General features: G+C 43.8%; 1 long non-coding RNA gene across 1 annotated transcript in view; it reads right to left on the bottom strand.

The window, feature by feature from the left end:
• LOC135401862 (uncharacterized) overlaps positions 1-10,819 on the bottom strand; it is a 38,907-nt gene extending 28,088 nt beyond the window's left edge. Inside the window, exons 1-2 of the long non-coding RNA XR_010424944.1 lie at positions 10,497-10,819; positions 6,958-7,014 (exon numbers count right to left, since the gene is read on the bottom strand). This is a non-coding gene — a long non-coding RNA (uncharacterized LOC135401862). The remainder of the gene's footprint in view (positions 1-6,957; positions 7,015-10,496) is intronic.
• Between the last annotated feature and the right edge of the window lie 6,460 nt (positions 10,820-17,279).

Genomic DNA, 17,279 nt, shown 5'->3' with positions numbered 1-17,279 from the left:
GTTTCCATCACACCCTGCTTATGATGATTTAGCTGAGTGGATCCAGAATCTGTTACAGTAAAACAGGTCAGAGTGGATATGGGAAAAGATATTTCCATTCTTCAAAGGCAGAAAAACAATTTTTCATCTTTTCTGACTGGATACAGTTAAAGAAGATTACAGCTGGTATGATTGCTTTTGGCAGCCTAGTGTTTGACCTATAATTCTGTAAAAATATAACTAACCCTTCAGATATTGACTGTCAGGAATTTTCCCCCCATGTGCTTTTTGTTCTTCTCAGCCTATTTTATATGGAAAACTTACCATATTATAGATGTGCATATAAAGATTCCTTGGCCTATTTCATGAACAGACAGAACAGATTAAGCTCAACAGAACACAACCAACAGCTCAAAACTACCTCTGGTCACAGAATCACAGGAGGGTTTGGGTTGGGAGGGACCTTAAAGATTTTTGGGTTCTGACAAATTGCCACGGGCAGGGGCACTTTTCCCTGGAGCAGGTTGCTCCAAGCCTTGTCCAGTGTGGTCTGAAACACTTGGGCAGAGCTGCCTCCTTCCCCTGGCAGCTGAGGGAGCTGAAACACTTGGGCAGAGCTGCCTCCTTGCCCTGGCAGCTGAGGGAGCAGTGGACAGTGCTGCAGCCAGCCCAGCCCGGTGGTGACAAAGCCCAGGGGAAGCAACTGTCCTGCACAGACACCTCTTGCTCCCACCCCAACAGAGAGGGAGGGGAGAAAAGCAGGCTCTGAAAGCTGTTTGCCAGCACTGCTGCCTTGTGTGGCTGCAGCAGCCTTTGGAGGAGCACCACTGCAGGCACGGAGAGGTGAATTAACTCTCTGGTGTCTGTGGGAGAAGGGAGAACATGTAAATCCAACGTCAGCCTTGCATTACTTCAAGCTCAGCGTTGGAGTCCAGCATTAGCTGCTCCAGGTGCAGCCTGTGCTTTAGGGAGTCCCTAAAGGGAGGACACAGGGGCTGCCTGGTGAATTTTGGAGGTGGGTTGTGGATGACAAAGATCCTGGCCCACGATGAGGAAGGGAAGTTAACGCAGCCAAGCCCAGAACAGGCCCCGTGCAACTCCTTCCTCGCTGCTTCAAGTTTAACTTTCTCTGTTTACTTTTTAATTTAATGTATTCTTTTGATCTCTCTTCCTCTCCTTTCTCTTGTCTCCCCGAGTCTGCTGACACAGGAGAAGCATGACAAGCTCAGACAGGCTAACCTACTTTTTTCTTTTTCTCTTGTACATGTTAACGCTCCCACTCTTCTACCCAGCATATGAAAGCTCATTGCAAGCATCATTATAATGATACCACCAGTCCCCTGTGAAGTAATTCCCCCAACTGACAAGTGAAGAAACTGAGACACACAGAGCTCTTAAATTACTTGCCCCTCCAGCTTACAGAGGAATCCAGCAACACAAATGGAAGTGAAACCCAACAGGCTCCTGTTTTCCTTGGTCCCAATCTATATAAAATTATTATGCCTCCACCCAACACAGGTCTGTCGAATACCTCTACTTCTAAATAGACTAATAGCAAAGTTTTAGGTGTCAGTCACATTTTAGGTGTCAGTTTACACATTTCCATGGTTTAAGGAACCAAGGAACTCTCATCACCACGTCCTGGGTGCCTTCAGTCTGTGCTGTCACCTGTGAGTTGGGTTCAAGGGGCCTCTAAAGCTCAGGGTGAGTGTTCATGGCTCCATCTCACCTGCTCTCTGCAGCCCCAGGGCTGTACTCGGAGTGGAACTGAGCTTGTTTTCACATTCAGCCACATAGTCTGACCCAGATTTTTACATTTAGGCTGAGCTTCCAAACACACTGACCTGAATTCCCTGCCTGTGCTCATCTTTGGGAGTTCCAGCCGGACTTGGACAGGTTGTGTCCATCCCTGAAGTGTCCCAGGCCAGGTTGGACGGGGCTTGGAGCAACCTGGGATAGTGGAAGGTGTCCCTGCCCATGGCAGGGGGTGGAATGGGATGATCTTTGATGTTCCTTCCAACCCAAATCATTCCATGATTCTGTAAGTCCAAAAATCACACGCAACCGAATTTCATCCCATGGATATCCCTCAGCCAAGTTGTTTTCCCTCTTTGTATGGAATAATTCAGTGCTAAGCCCTGAGCTGGACTTCACAGAGGTCAGATTTCCAGTTATGACACCGACTAAAATTCAATATCCATCACTCCCCCCAGGATACAGAATCATCTTCAGCATTAACAAATCCCAACTTTCAAAAGTACACCTTGAAAATTAGTCTAAAATTACTTGAATTTACACATTGACACCTTTGGGGTTAACATTCTCCGTTTGTTCTGTGCTACAAATCATGCCTTTTTTATTTTATGAAAGCTGAAATTAGCACACTGCCTTGGAGCTCAGCCTTAAAGGCAAAAAGTCCAAATTCTACAAGGAGTGAATAATAAAATGAAAAGTGGGCAAAGCACAGAATGTCTACACCAGAGCACTCAGAATAATCAAACCATGTTAATTTTTGAGGTAAGTTAGTCGAGCACTACTTAAATCCCTGTTTAGATGGTTCACTTCACCATCAGAGTGGCCTGAATTAGATTTCACTAAATTTAGTTTGGAAGCGAGTCAAATTGAAACAAAATCACTTTCCACCATGAACAAGAGTGACCACAAAGGGGCTCAGTGCAGTTTAATGCATTTTATCCATTCATCACCAGTTTAATATGAATTAACTTCTGCCCATCCCAGTGTAGACAAGCCCACAGTTCTTTACATCTCCATGTGCAATAATGCTCCCTTTCAGCTCAGTTCTAATGTCTAATTATCTTGAACACAGCGACATCCACACCACTCTAGAAAGAAATCAATCCTCCCTTTGCTCTGAGCTATAAATGCATGTATTCCATAATCAGCCTAACAGGACAGACATATGGGATTGGACATCTGGGGAGCACACGAGAGGCCATCTCACATATTAAATTATTTTGCAACCATCCCTTCTCAGACCCATCTTTGGGTGGTTCTCCCACGCCAGAAAACTTTGAGAGATGTTTTTGGCTTGTGAGATGTTAAATAATAACCTCTCAGCTGCATTACTGGAATGCTTTTCACTGCTAAAAATCTCCCTCTGCACCTTGTGCATCTTATCTCCAGCATTTCTTTGCAGTGCTGGAACTCTCTGCTCCTGCCATCAGCCCTGGGACTCGTTTCTCCCATCACTGACACGTGGCTGCCTCTGGGGTTAAAAGTGAGCACACAGATACCTCTGTGGGACAGACAGCAAAGGAGGAAAAATCCTTTTTTCTAGGACTTATTTCTAAGACTTCTAGGACAGCAACAGGACATGGAGCAAATGTGAACTGGATTCAGACACGCTGAGGAGTCTAAAACAAACCCAAGCCCAGCAGCTCCTCAGGAAGGCACTTGAGGGCAGTTTTAATTGTTGTATTTTTCCTTCTGAATTTCCAAACCCATCCAGTGGGGGCCATCCCACACGGCAGGGAGAAAAGGCAAACTAAAGGAAAGGCCATAACGATGTGAAGGTGAAACTGAGACTCAGAAGGAGCCAAAGTGCCCAGAGCAGGAACCTTCCTGCTGTCCCACGACACCCTCTGCACTGAGAGCTGAAGAGCTCTGCCAAAACCTGGGTATCTTGCACAAAATACACAGGGATGCACAAAAAAATACAGGGATACATAAAAGTCACAGAGCCACTCACATCCATTTATGCCTAAAGCACAAAAATATTGTGGTAGTGGCGACAGGAGAGTGGAAGAAACAAACACCAAGATCTTCAGGTTCCCCTCCGAGTTATAAACCACCCAATATTTTCCCATTTCAACTAAACATGGGACCCCCATGGAAAAACTGGGGAAAAGACATTTTGGGCAACTCTTCTCCAGTGATATGCTCCCAAAAAAACCCCATGAGGTGGGTTCTATCCAGGACTGGTGTTATCAGAGAGATATAAATTGGATCCCAGGTGAGGTGCTGGATCTCAAGGGGAGCTGGTACCAGGTATCAGTCAAATGTTGGCATTTCTCCCCCTCTCCTTCAGGTCCAAGAAATAATTTACAGAAGCACAGGGTCTTTTCTGTGCTGGGACTGCCTTTCCCTCCCTCCCTCCCTCCCTCCATCTGTTTTAGGAGAGTGGCAATGCTCTGAAAAGACCGGATCTTGTTTGACTTTATTGCTGTTGGGGGCAAAGTGAAAAGAGTGAGACCCATAAACACAAAGATGCCAAGATACAAGGAGACTACATGCTTGAATGCCCAGCCCTGGCTGCTTTGTTCCCTGAGAATAACCAGTATCTTGGTGGAGGTCACATACAAATATATATTTATATATCTTTGCCACAATGAAGAAAGTGAAGGTGGGGAAAGACACCAACGGACCATTTAATTGCCTATGGTACAACATCTCTTTGCCCCTTGAAGAAATCATAAACCTTATTTTTATTCTCATTTCCACTCTGAATCGATACCTTCTGTTCTACTTTTCCCCTCTACAGAAATGTCTCTGAGTGATTCCCTGCACAAAAATCTTTGGGGGGAAGGAAAACAAACATTTATGGCTGCACAGCACAAACCCACTCAGAAAACAAATCACACGGCAAGTAACAAGATTTAACTGTAAACCCTGAATTCAGGGCAGACTGGTTGAAGTTTCACTAAACTCAGTCATCCCAGGCTAATTTAGTGCTTTCTGTGGCAGCAGCTCCCAGCAAATCACCTGGAAATCTCTCACACTTCAGGTCCAGAGCTCTGGGCATCCCTCTGAAGCCTGACCTTCCCAGCCTCTCTGCCCTGACCCACAGCAGTGACCCCAGCCCAGGTACTCCTGGGTCAACAGTCCTGAAGAATGAGCCCTAAATTTCCAAGCAAAGCAGTGACTTTGCTTTTTGTGAACTCCTTAAAGCTGCCTCTGCTCTGCTGCAGAACTCAACGAGCCCCAACATCACCATCATCCCACTGGTGATCCAGGGGTCACTGCTTTGTGCCTCCAGTTTGGTCAAAAACCCAGGCTAGGTGGGAGGAAGGAGTCCATAAAACACCAGGCATCCCAAGGACACCATACCAGTCCAACAAAGTTTTCCAGCAGAGTTTTCCACAGCCCAGGTCACCCTGTTTCTCCAGGGGAACGTGGAAGCAACATGTTTTTCCCCAGGGAAATCCTGGGGCAGGAGGGAAAGGTCATGAGAGCAAACCCCAGTGAGTTCAGCAGAATAATGAGAGGGGCCAGGTGCTTTGTGGAGTTCAAACTTCTGTGCTTACACATCACCCAAGTTTACATTTAAGTCTATAAAAACTGAGCAGGAAAGAATATGTGACGCCACAAAAGATACAATTAAAGAAAAGGAAAATAATCCATCACACTCCCCGCGGCCAGGGCCCAAAATGAGTTCTCAGCACAAAACTGAAGCCTTTGTCCATCCACATCCCACAACACAAATTTTCAGTGCTCAGATCTGAGACACTTCTGGGCCATCAAGGTGAGACTTTGCAGCTGGGCTCACAAACTGGGATGTCGTTGTAAATGGTTTAGAAGCCCAGCAAATTTTAATATACATGGCAGGATGTGTGACCAAAGGGATTACCCAGAACGGCTCACCTGATTAGTTATACAAATGCCTGCCCCCTTTTTTTTCTTTTTCTCCCCCCTTTTTTAATCCAAGACCGTGCAGAATGCCAAAGGGGAGAATGGAGCAGGGGATGTACTGGAATGTCTGAAGGCTACAGACTTGGGATTTATATTCCATGTTGAATGCATTGTTCTCTCTCCTACCCCCTCTGCCCTCTAAAATATGCTGCAGCCATGACAGAAATAAATTAGCCTGAGGTACAGGTCACACCTTCAAGGGCAGGAAGAATTCTGGGTAAAATCAATAGAGAAGATGGGAGTCTCTACCAGCTGAAGCAGAAAGAATGACGCATTGATGGCTTTGCATATCCCCAGACAAAGGCACTTTGGAGAAACCCCAGTCCCTGCTGCCTTGGGAACACAAAGCTCGTTTTTTCAACCACCTGAACCCCAAGAGGCAGCTCAGAAAAGCCCCATTTCTATGGGGAATTTGCATATCGAGGCAGAAAATTCTGTCTCTTTGCATCCCTGCCCGGGAAGGAGACCCAGAGGCTGAACTCTGGCCCAGGCTGCAACTCTAAAAACTTTTTCCCAGCGAGCAGAACCTGCACCAAACTTCAGCTTGAATTTTGCAGCCTCTCAAGTGGCTGCCTCAAACCAAAAAAAAAAAAAATCCCCTGAACTTCAATGAACTCAGAAACAAGTCCAGGAGGCACCAACAGATATTCATGTGTGTGTTGCTTTCATTACTCTCACTTGTGATTTTAAATGCAGTGGATAATATATTCAAAAAATCACTTACATCCACTGAGAACCTTAAACTCGGGTTTTAGCATTTATGAATCCCAGCTCCTCTGAAAGGAGGAGATATAAGATTTATAAGGATATGGATATATGAAGATTCATGCAGGAGTCGAGTGGTTTTTACTAAATGTCCCTGTGGTGAGTTAAGTATTAACTCTCAAAGTGAGGCACATAACCTGTGCAGACACTTCACAGATCCCACAGGGTTCCCACCTGCCTTTCCAGGTTCCTGAAAGCTTTAAAGCCTGATTTAAAGCTCCCCCAATACTTCTAAAAATAGGAGTTTAACTTCTCAGTCCCGCAGGAGTTTTTGAAATTGCTACCCAGGAGGTTTCTCAACAGACAGAGCTAAAAGCTTTTCTCCTCTTCTGTCCCTCCCAGACTTCTCCAGAGACAACTCTGGCCCAAAAGCAGCAGGATCTAAATCCAAATGAACCCTGATTTTCTGCAAAGCCAGCAAGAAAATGTCAAATAAGTGCCTTTCCCCTGACCTCCTTGTTTGTTTGTTTGTTTTAAAACCCACACAACATTTGTATCTGCATTGTGCTTTGATCATTAGACTCACACTTCCACCTATGGCAAAATAACTGTATTTGTACTTACATTTGTGGAGTCTGTGAGCAATATGGTAAATAGAATTGCTTTCCTTTCCTCTGCTACCTGCAAAATAAATTAATTCACCATTAATACCAGTGCTGCACTAGAGGGTTGTCTTTTGCTTACAGTCACTGTCCCACGTCTCAAATGATGCAGCAACACCTGCAGCAACTCTCTGCCTTTTGGGAAAAATTAGAGTAAAGTCAGCACTTTGAGGGAAAGTGTTTTACCATGAACTTGTAAAGATGATTTCAGGCAGACCACAGGCTTCCAGCTCCTACATGGCTCATTCCCTGCCACTAATTCCATGTGCTAGTCTTGGGGACAGGGAAAACGGGCAGAGAGACACATCCAAGATGTTTCCCAGGAGTGTTTTGAGGCACATGATCCTGGTCAAACATTAGACAGAACAGCCTGCAGTGACTTGCCCTGCTGTTCCTTGGCTCTTCCCAAGGACAAAGCCCAGGGTGATAATGCACAGTGCTGCCTGTGATGCCCTAAAATCCAGCCTGAGGTCCCATTATCAGTTTTTGCCTTGCACTTCTGTGTGCCAGACATGAAAATATCCAGTTGGGCATTCTGACATCAGTGCCTTCAATGTCATCCAGCTCAGCTCTCTCCAAAATAAATCATCCCCTGCTCGTTTTACACTTCCCTGCCCACTTTTGGAGGACATTCCAACAATCACAAGGGGACTTTATCTGCACAGATCACATTTAGCATCTGTAGGTCAAGAATGACCCATCAGAGATACACCCATGTGGGGGCTGGACCAGCTGGTCCCATTTCCCAGGGACTTAGCCAGGGTGTTTCAGATGGGTCTTGACATCCTGCTATTCCAAAGGCTCTGAGCAATCACCATCTCCAAAAAAAAAAAGAGATATGTAAGCACTGAAACAAGGAAGCTGCCTGGATGAACTCTCCCAAAAACCCCCTGGGCTCCTGCTCTGCACATCCCAGGGCAGGAACAGCCTCACAGCAAAGGGGGCTCCAGGTGATGGGATCCAACCCATTCCTCCCATCCTGCTTCCTCCATCCCAGTTTCGCCCCTGCCTATGGATTAGGGCTGGTTTCAGAACCCAGATCTCCATTTCAAAGAGCAAAATCGCACGTGGAGCTCAGGACACACACATTTTAAGTTTTCCCCCCAAAAAAAACAGAATTCAGCACACAAATAAAAGAGAGAAAACAAGGCTCCACACATTTGCCATGGCTTGCTCCACTCTGGAGGTAAATGAAACCTTAGAAAGACCTGGGCCTTTCCAGGAACTGTGGAATTCCCCTCTCTTGTTTTAAAAATACAGAAGGATTTAAATCCAACCACGGAACAGGAGTAGACTTGCCTTGGGAATACCTGGGAAGGTGAAGGAAGATATCTATATACAGATAAATATATAGATATGAGGATTGTATATAAACATAAAAGGATGAAAATAAAGATGGGCACGAGGCTAAATAGTTTATGGGCAAGATCTGGGGGATATTTATTTAGTGGACATGACAATTGTACATCACAGGTAGGGTGGGTACAGCCTGGGCTCCACAGACTAAAAGCTGTTTTCCACTTCTGCAATCCTGTAAATTGCGAAATCTCAACCCTTAGGAGGGGAAATGGAACAATCCCAAAACATTTCCTGCCCCTGATTATTATTTTGCACGTGAGGTGGGTTTGTACAGAGCTGGATTCCTCCAGCATGGATACCTGAAAATGAACAATGGGGGAGGCCACGTTGTTTGTGCCTGGGTAAGGACAATAATTTGCCTTCCCACTGCCATTGGATCGAGGAGAAATCCCCTGAGGGGACCTGGGGAACCTCCAAAAGTTAATGTTCAGAACTCAAAAGAGGATGTGCAGCTTTCCAGCCTGGATTTATCACTCCTCTGTAAGCACAAGGCATTTTTTTTCCTTCCATAAATACGCCAAGTCCCTCCCAAAGGAGCCTCCCCATTTCCCAGCCGAGGAAATGGAGGGGTGGGAGGCACAGAGGGGACAGACCCCTGTGGCCACACCGTGTCCCTCTGCAGCACCACAACCCCCCCCCCAGGTTCCTAAATCAAAGAGGAGGAAAAACACAAAGGTATTGCCCAGCCTGCCCTCATCAAAAGCTTCCTTGGATCTCAGGGGGATAAATGCAGGCAAAGATCAGAGAGCTCCAGCTTTGGGTATTTGCAGATTCCTTCTGCTTGGCCTGGCTGCTCCCTGTCCCTCCACGGGCACAGGGCAGGTAATCCCAGTGGGATCCCACAAACCCCACTCCCTTCTCTGTGCTCCTTGGCACAGAAGAGGAGCTGAGGGGGTTTCTGCCCAGTTTCCAGCTGAGAGGGCTGAGCAGCAGCACCACTGGTGTAGTTTGCAAAGATATTCTGCACTTCCAACCCTCTGAGTACGAATCAGGACTAACCTGCTACCCCCTTTTTTCCTCCTGAGATCCTTTGTCAACTTCCAGTTCACAAGAACCAAATAATAAATATCAATATAAAGCTGTTACACACAAGGATTTTACATTGGCACGCATCAAAGTTAATTCTTCAGTTATCTCCAGTTTCTAAAGTTCATAGAATTCAAATATCAGAGGCTGTACCTACTCCTTGCATACACAAACTTCAGTCCTAACTTCTGACAAACAATATGACCAATCCAAAGTATAGCAGAGGACAAAATTTAACACCAGAAGCTGCCAAATGTTTCTGACCTACTTCAAACAATCATTAACTACAGGCAGTTTCTAATTATTTGAGCCCATTTCACTTCTTATTCAGTGGGCATTTTGTTTCTTGACCATTTGGCCTGTGTTCAGAAAAATCTCCATTAGGCAGCACAAAGTCTCAAAAAAAAAGGGAATTATTTTCCTTCCCCACTTCAAGGTTGGGAATATTTTGAATCCTCAAGAGACAGGAGTTCTAAATATGCTTTTAAACCCCCAAAGTAGAGAGCACTTAAAAATTTAAAAGCTGAAAAATTTAGCCATCAAGTAAAATTTAGTTATCAAGTAAAATTGCTTTCTCTCACCTCTCTGCTAAGAGTTTTGCAATTCATTTTCCAGAAAGGACTGGAAAAGGATTAAAAGGCAAAAAAAACCCATCGATGCTGGGGCTGGAAACGATCACATGAACAAGGCACAAGATTTGCTTGATAACATACAGTTTATTATTCAAGAACGAGTCTCATTTTCAGCTCTAAGGGAGAGGGCGGGGAGAGAAGGGGGAACAGGCTTTTAAAACACAAGCTGGAAGCACAGGCTTGCATTTATAGGAACCACTAAAAAAAAGGAGAAAGAAAAGAAAAAAGAAGAGGAAAAAGTAAAGAAAATAAACCTCCATGCTCCCAGCAACTCAGGTTTTTAAGCTGAGCAATCTCAGGCTGGTTTCACTTAAACCAAGTTTTACCTTAGCACAGAGAAGGAACAACCAGAAAGCTGCTAAACTTTTGGGGGAAAAAGTTCAGCCCTGGCTGAGGATGGGAAGGGAGAGAGGAGAGCAGGGACAAAAGCTGTGGTTAAAAAGCCAAGAGCTGCTCACAAAGTCCCTCTGAGCCTCTTACTGACCTAAGGAGTCTTCGTTTCACAGGTACCAAAGTTTGTCTCCTTCTCCAGGGCAAGATTCCCACTTGCAGGCAGGCACGTTACTGGCATCAAAAGAATATTGTTTCCAGTCTTCTGAGGAGGGAAGGAAAAAATGCAGCCCAGGCAGGTACTGTTTCTTCCCCAAGAAAAGTAAATCCGGCATTCTGGAATGAGTTCAAACCTGGGGCTTGACAGGCAAAGGAGAAAAAGCTTTTTCACTGAGCATGCTTAGTCCTGCACTGCCTGCACACTTAATGAACATTACTTCCTTCCCAGTGGTTACTCCTAGTAGAAATCCACACCCCCTACTCTTTCAGAAGTCAGGAATGCAGCTGAAACCAAAGTCCAGAAAACATGCCCGACACCCAGACAAGGCCCCACAGATCAATAAACTCAGGTTGTGACCCGCAGGTCAGTTTGTCAAACAGGACATCAGGGTGAGTTTTTTCTGCACTTGGTGTAGTTTGCTTTATGCCTCAGCTAATGCTGCTCGCTCCCCAGAGAAAATAAAACTGTGCTGGCTTTTAAAGAATGATTAAATGCTTCAATAACAGATGGGAATTCTCTTTTCAAATCTTGTCTTTCCAAACCTGCCTTAAAGTGAGGAAAAGAAGTTTTATTCCAGACTAAATTCGGTTGTTAAGATCCCTGGACAAAAGCTGTTTGAATGTGTCGTGGGTAACGAGTATCTGGTGACCACAAAAAAAAAAAAAAAGGGTGGGGGGGGGGAAAGGAGGGGAAAAAAAAGGTCCTTTTATTTAGTTAAGGTCTAATCCTGTTCCGTTTGCAATCACATGGAGTTTTGTCATTACCTCCAATGGGAATAGCACAGGGTTTTAGATTACAAATGCTTTCAGGCAAGAGCTGTGTCTACTCCAGTGACCTGCACAGGCCAGACTGGTTTTGGCACTTCAATTTGCAATTTACACCGTTGCTGTGCCCAAGCCTCCAGCCCCCCCCTCCTCCCCAAACTCAGGGGGGCCGCCGAGGGAAAGCCATTCTGCAAAGTTGCATGTGTGATTTTTAAAGCTTTTCATTACATTTCGAGCTTTCCAGTTTTTTCCTGGGGGTTACTCTGAGCTCTCACGTCTCAATTCTCCTCCACAACAGGACCAGAAATGGAGCCTTTTTGTTGGGAAGTCTCTGCCCTGTCACAGCCTTCAGAAAAACACCAAGTGTGGGAATCAGAGGGAAATAAGGAAAGCCATAATATTGTCTAATCACAACCCCAACTGGATGGGACATTACCCCCTAAGATAATGAATATACCTCTAAATTTTAAAATAGGTTAAAGCTCTGTCACAACCTCAGTGTCTGAGTAACCCCAGACTTCACAGGGCTGTGGGTCCTGATTTGAACACGACAAAACCATGGAAGACATTAAATCCCTGAATTCCAAATGGCCCAGACCTTTAGAATACAGACCCAATTTAGACTACAAGTTTTGACAGTGCACAGTGGGAATATGTTCACACTAATGTGTTTCAGAACCACTCGGGTCCTTTACTCCAAAGTGCAACCCAGTGATGTAATTTCTTTAAAAAATAGTTTCCTTGGCCACACATCCCCAGTCGTCCTGATTTCATTCAAAATCATGAAAGGAAAATCCCAAAACTACATGGGAAAACCAAGCCCTGCTGTATTTCTAGCGCAGAGGGTTTGAAGAGGTTTTGGAAACCCCCAGAGAAAGTTTTGTGTGGATTTGGAGAAGCAGCCATGGCCAGCTAATTAAACCCAAATGCACCCACCAAAAGACTTTTCCACTTCATATCCCAAAGATTTTGTTTGGTCAGGAAAGTCCCTAACAGGGGACTTTCCTAAGAGGCAGCTAAATTGGAATATTATCTCCTCTGGACTGCCTCTCAGGCACTTTTCTTGGCTGTGCCAAGAACTAAAACTATCAGGTGTTTATTGAGCCCGAGCCATGGAAAGCAGGTGGACAGTGCATGTCATGCACAACTCAGAGGAATTATCCTAAAGCTCTGAACTGAGCGATCCAAGGCTTACACACAAGGCTTTGCTCTCAGCAAAGAGTTGTGGGGATTTTAGATATCTCTGTGCCCCTCGTTTATTCATAAAATCACAGAAAGGTTTGGGTTGGAAGGGACTTTAAAGACCACCTCTTTCCCTGCCATGGGCACCTTCCACTAGCCCAGGTTGCTCCAACCTGGCCTTGGACACTTCCAGGGATGGGGCAGCCACAGCTTCTCTGGATAACCTGTGCCAGGGCCTCAGCACCCTCTGAGTACAGAATTTCATGCTCACATCACCACTGCCCCCCATTCCTGCAGCCCAGGAGGATGAACAGGGCACTGCACCCTTGGAGCTGGAATTGCCACCAGGAGCAGGAGCCAAACCAATGGACACGAAGCTCCTTGGGAGCATCGTGGCTGTGACTCCAGGATGGCAGAGAGGCAGCAAGACACAACCCAAACCAAGTGTGCCAGTCCTCCTGCTGCAGGTCCTCAGCCCGTGCCACAAAGCACCTCCTCCCCAATCCAGGCTGCTGGATGCCCGGGATCCACTGTCCTCGGGAGTGCCCAGCACGGGAGCTGCAGGTACAGTGCAAACACGAGTCCCAGCTGCTCCTTCCCTTCATGCCCAGTTACCCAGGAGCTCCTGGCACGGGGGTTTCCCCAGCCCAGCGCTGGCCCAGCGCTCAGACGGCCCCGGCTCCAAGTGGAAAACACGCTGCCACCTCCACTCTGCTCCTGGAGAAGGGAAGGGAAAAGCAGGCAGGGCATTCAAGGCCACAGAGCTGTTCTGTCCTGGCACTCAGATGAAAACTGGATGGACCAATGTATGCCAAACATACAGGGCCTGAGATAGATATATATATATATGTATATATATATGTATATATATATGTACGTATATTTTATATATTTTTAAATATTTTATATTTTATTTATTTTATATATTTATATACTTTATATATTTTTATATATTTTATATATTTATATTTATCTATTTTATATATATATTTATATATTTTATATTTTAATATATTTTATATTTTATATATATTTTTATATATATAAATATATATAAATATATATAAATATATATTTTATATATGTTTATTTATTTTATATATATTTATATATTATATATATTTTATATATTATATATATTTTTATATATATTTATATTTTTATGTATTTTATGTATTTATTTATTTTATATATATTTTTATATTTTATATATATTTATATATTTTATATATGTTTATATATTTTATATTTTTATATATTTATTTTATATATATTTTTATATTTTATATATATTTTATAATTTTATATATTTATTTATTTTCTATATATTTATATATTATATATTTATATATTTATATATATCTCATATATATAAATTTTTGTTATATATAAAACAAAAAGAGAATGTATAAATATATAAAATTATATCCTCTGGTATAAAATATAAAAATATATATTCTTATATAATCAGATTATATATTTATATATAGCACACATATACGAGTAATGAAAATATAAAAATATATATAAATTATACAATCTGATTTCAAAATGTAAAATATATAAACTGATATAGATCAGAGTATATATTTACATATAACATCCATATATTTATATATATAACAAAAATATAAAACTATCTGAAAACATAAAATATATGACCTGATTTATATCAGATTATATGTTTATATAACATACATAGATTTTTATATGACAAAAATATAAATATATATAAATTATGGAATCTGATCTAAAAATATAAAATATATGATCTGATATATATCAGATCATGTATTTATATAATAACACATATTTTATATATAACATATATACATATATTTAGATATATAATATATACATCTCAAACATATTTTTATAAATATTTTGTACATAAAAATATGTTTGTTATATATACTAAAATATATATTCTGATATATATATATTCATATTCGTTTCTGACACAGGATTGCATGGATTGTTTTGAATAATTTCATTTCCAAGTGGGATCAGCCCTACCTGTGACTGGACAACATACCGTAAGTCCAAGCTTATTTTAAGTAGGAACAAGGTGCTTAAGGCATAAGGTGCAATAAGGAATAAGGTGCTATTAAGGCTTTTAAACAGTAAAAAGTTGGGCAGGACTGCAAGGAGCATTAGAAGAGAGCCATGGCCCGTCCCAGGAGCTGTTCCCAGCTGGAATGTGAGCCCGGAGAGAGGAGAACACAGCCTCCTCCAGGCACCCGGGAGTCAGGACGAGGGCTGGGGAAAGCCTGGAGAAGTGAAAACCCTACGGAGAGCAGCACAAACTTTGGCCAGAGAAACCGCCTGGGTTTGGGCTGCTGCCCACAGATCCTGTTCCACCAGCAGAGCTGGGCCCCAGGGCACAGCCTGGCACGGCTCTGGCGTGGCATCAATCCTTGCCAGGGTGAGGACAGAGCCCACCAAGGCCCCATCACCCAACCCAAGGGGGACTATTGTCACTGCCACTTTTCCTGGCAGCCAAACCCTGCCCCTCCCGGCGCTCCCAACTCCAGCTGGGACGCCTCTGCCTCTCTCTTTTCCCCCCCAGGACGCATAAAACGCGTTCTTGCTCTCTCCTTCCTGACACCAGAAAAGCCTGGCCTGCTTCCCATTGTGCTGTGAGAGCTTGAAACTTGGCCATGCTATTTACAGCATCTTCCCTGCCCGCGGGGATCGGAGACGCATCCGGATTTTTCCACCATATGCAGGCAGCAGGAGCTGCTGCCCGTGCCAGCACAGCTCCGTGGTGAGCTCAGCTCTACCTGTCCAGGCTTCCTCGTGGCCCCTGGAAGCACCAGAGAGGGAAAGAACTGGATTTCCCGAGGGATGCTGTCTGCTGGCTCTCATCTCCATTGTTCTCAGCGGTGCATCCATCCCTGAATTCTTAGTGGGAAAGGACAAATTAAAGAAAGGCTGTAAAGGGTGGGGTTGGGTTTCTGGTCCTCTGAACTCTAATGTTTGCTTTTGGCTACAGAAAAGCTTTTCAAAAGGACTTCAGTGACTCAGAAGCCTCAAATCTCTTGGTTTTCAGCGGGAGTTGGGCTCCTTGGCTCCTGCTGGAGCTGCAGAAAGGCATGTTCTGCCTGTCAGTGTCTGGAGAAACATCCAGGCCTTTCTGCTCTCATTTAACAGCCCAGCAGAGGCTCTGGGCTGCCTGGTGGGGTTTATAGATGACTTTTGGAGCCTTTTGTGACCTTGCCTTGCTGCCCATTTCCTCCAGCAAAGTTTATTCCTGTCTTGCAGTGAGAAAAAACTGGACCCAGGAGGTCTTATTCCTCTAGACAGGTGGAATAACTCAGCCAGATTTTAGAGAATTCTGTGTCCCCAAATGTCCCCAAGAGAGGAGCCTCCAGGAGATCATGGCACTGGACAGGAGGTATCAGAGAAGAGAGCAAAGGATGCTAAGGAGGAACTTCAGAGCTGGTACCAGAGGCAAAGCAGTTCATCTCAGAGAAACCTGGGGACTGTTACTGCTGGTAATTCCATTAAGGAAATTAAGACAACACATCCTGCTCAAGAGATACTTTAGTCACACCCCAGGAGCCACAATCAGAGGGAAGAGACTGAGTGAAACTGTGGGATTGTATACAAAAATTCACCATGCTGACTATACCTCTCTTCCAACTTTAGGATCTAGAGAAGGAGTTAGTGCATTTATTTTTGGTGAAATACTAAATATGAGTGGCTGGCTTGTTTTCCAGGGTGCAGCAGGTAATCTAGACATGTTAAAAGTTAAACCACAAGAAATTTAAACATTGGAGATGGTGCAAAGACAGACCAGGTACTGTGAAGCACCTGCTGACTTTGCTTTTGCCTTGCTCAGAAATTTGGGCTGCTTTTTTTCCTCCTGACCCATCACACTTTTTGATTCCACTAATTAGATTAACTATAATTTTTCAGTGTCTTATTGTGGGATAATAAATGGCAGCAGGCACTTCCCATGGTTTTATATTCCAGGCAAAATAGAGTTGATTGAAGGAGGAGAAGAAAGAAACTGCACAAGTATTGAGCTCAGGGAATTTAGTTTTTCCCCTCCCACAGGAGAGAGCTGTCTCAAGGCTAAATGTTTGTGTGCATAGGTACGTGTGATAAACACTAGTAGAGGGATGCTAAAGTGCAATTCTTCAGAAGGAGCTGAACTCCCTCATCTGTCCTGTGTTTCTGACCTGAAAACAGCTCAACTTCAATGAGACATGATACTTGAAAAGAAGAAAGAAAAGAAGAAAAAAAGGGAAAGAAAAATCAAGATTTGTTAGTAATTTCTGATATAAGGCAAAAAGGTTTAGGGTTTTGCTTCTGATCAAGTAGAGCTAAAAGCCATTCTATTGTACTGGATGTGTCTTTGCCAGCACAAAAGATATCAATCCCTATTGCCAGATATCAATCCCTATTGCCAGATATCAATCCCTATTGCCAGATATCAATCCCTCCAGGATTAATGAGTTTGCTGGTACCTAATCCCAGTCTGCTCAAGATGCCTCAGTTGAGCAGAACACAGTGCAGGGAACATCAGACCTGAACATACACTTAAGAGCAGACAGAAACCACCAGGAGCATCACAGGGGACAGGACAAAAGGCAGGACTTTTCCAACATCACAGTGGCACAGGAACAAAGGTGGACCCCAAAACCCACCACAGCTCCTACAAAACCCAGAATGAAGCTGGACCCCAAAACCAACCATAGCTCCTACAAAACCCAGAATGAAGCTGGACCCCAAAACCCACCACAGCTCCTACAAAATCCAGAAT

This window comes from Pseudopipra pipra, chromosome 23, assembly GCF_036250125.1.
Source record: "Pseudopipra pipra isolate bDixPip1 chromosome 23, bDixPip1.hap1, whole genome shotgun sequence".
NCBI classification, from domain to species: Eukaryota; Metazoa; Chordata; class Aves; order Passeriformes; family Pipridae; genus Pseudopipra; species Pseudopipra pipra.
The sequence above is the reverse complement of the archived record's forward strand: the minus strand, read 5'-3'. Positions and strand labels throughout refer to the sequence as shown.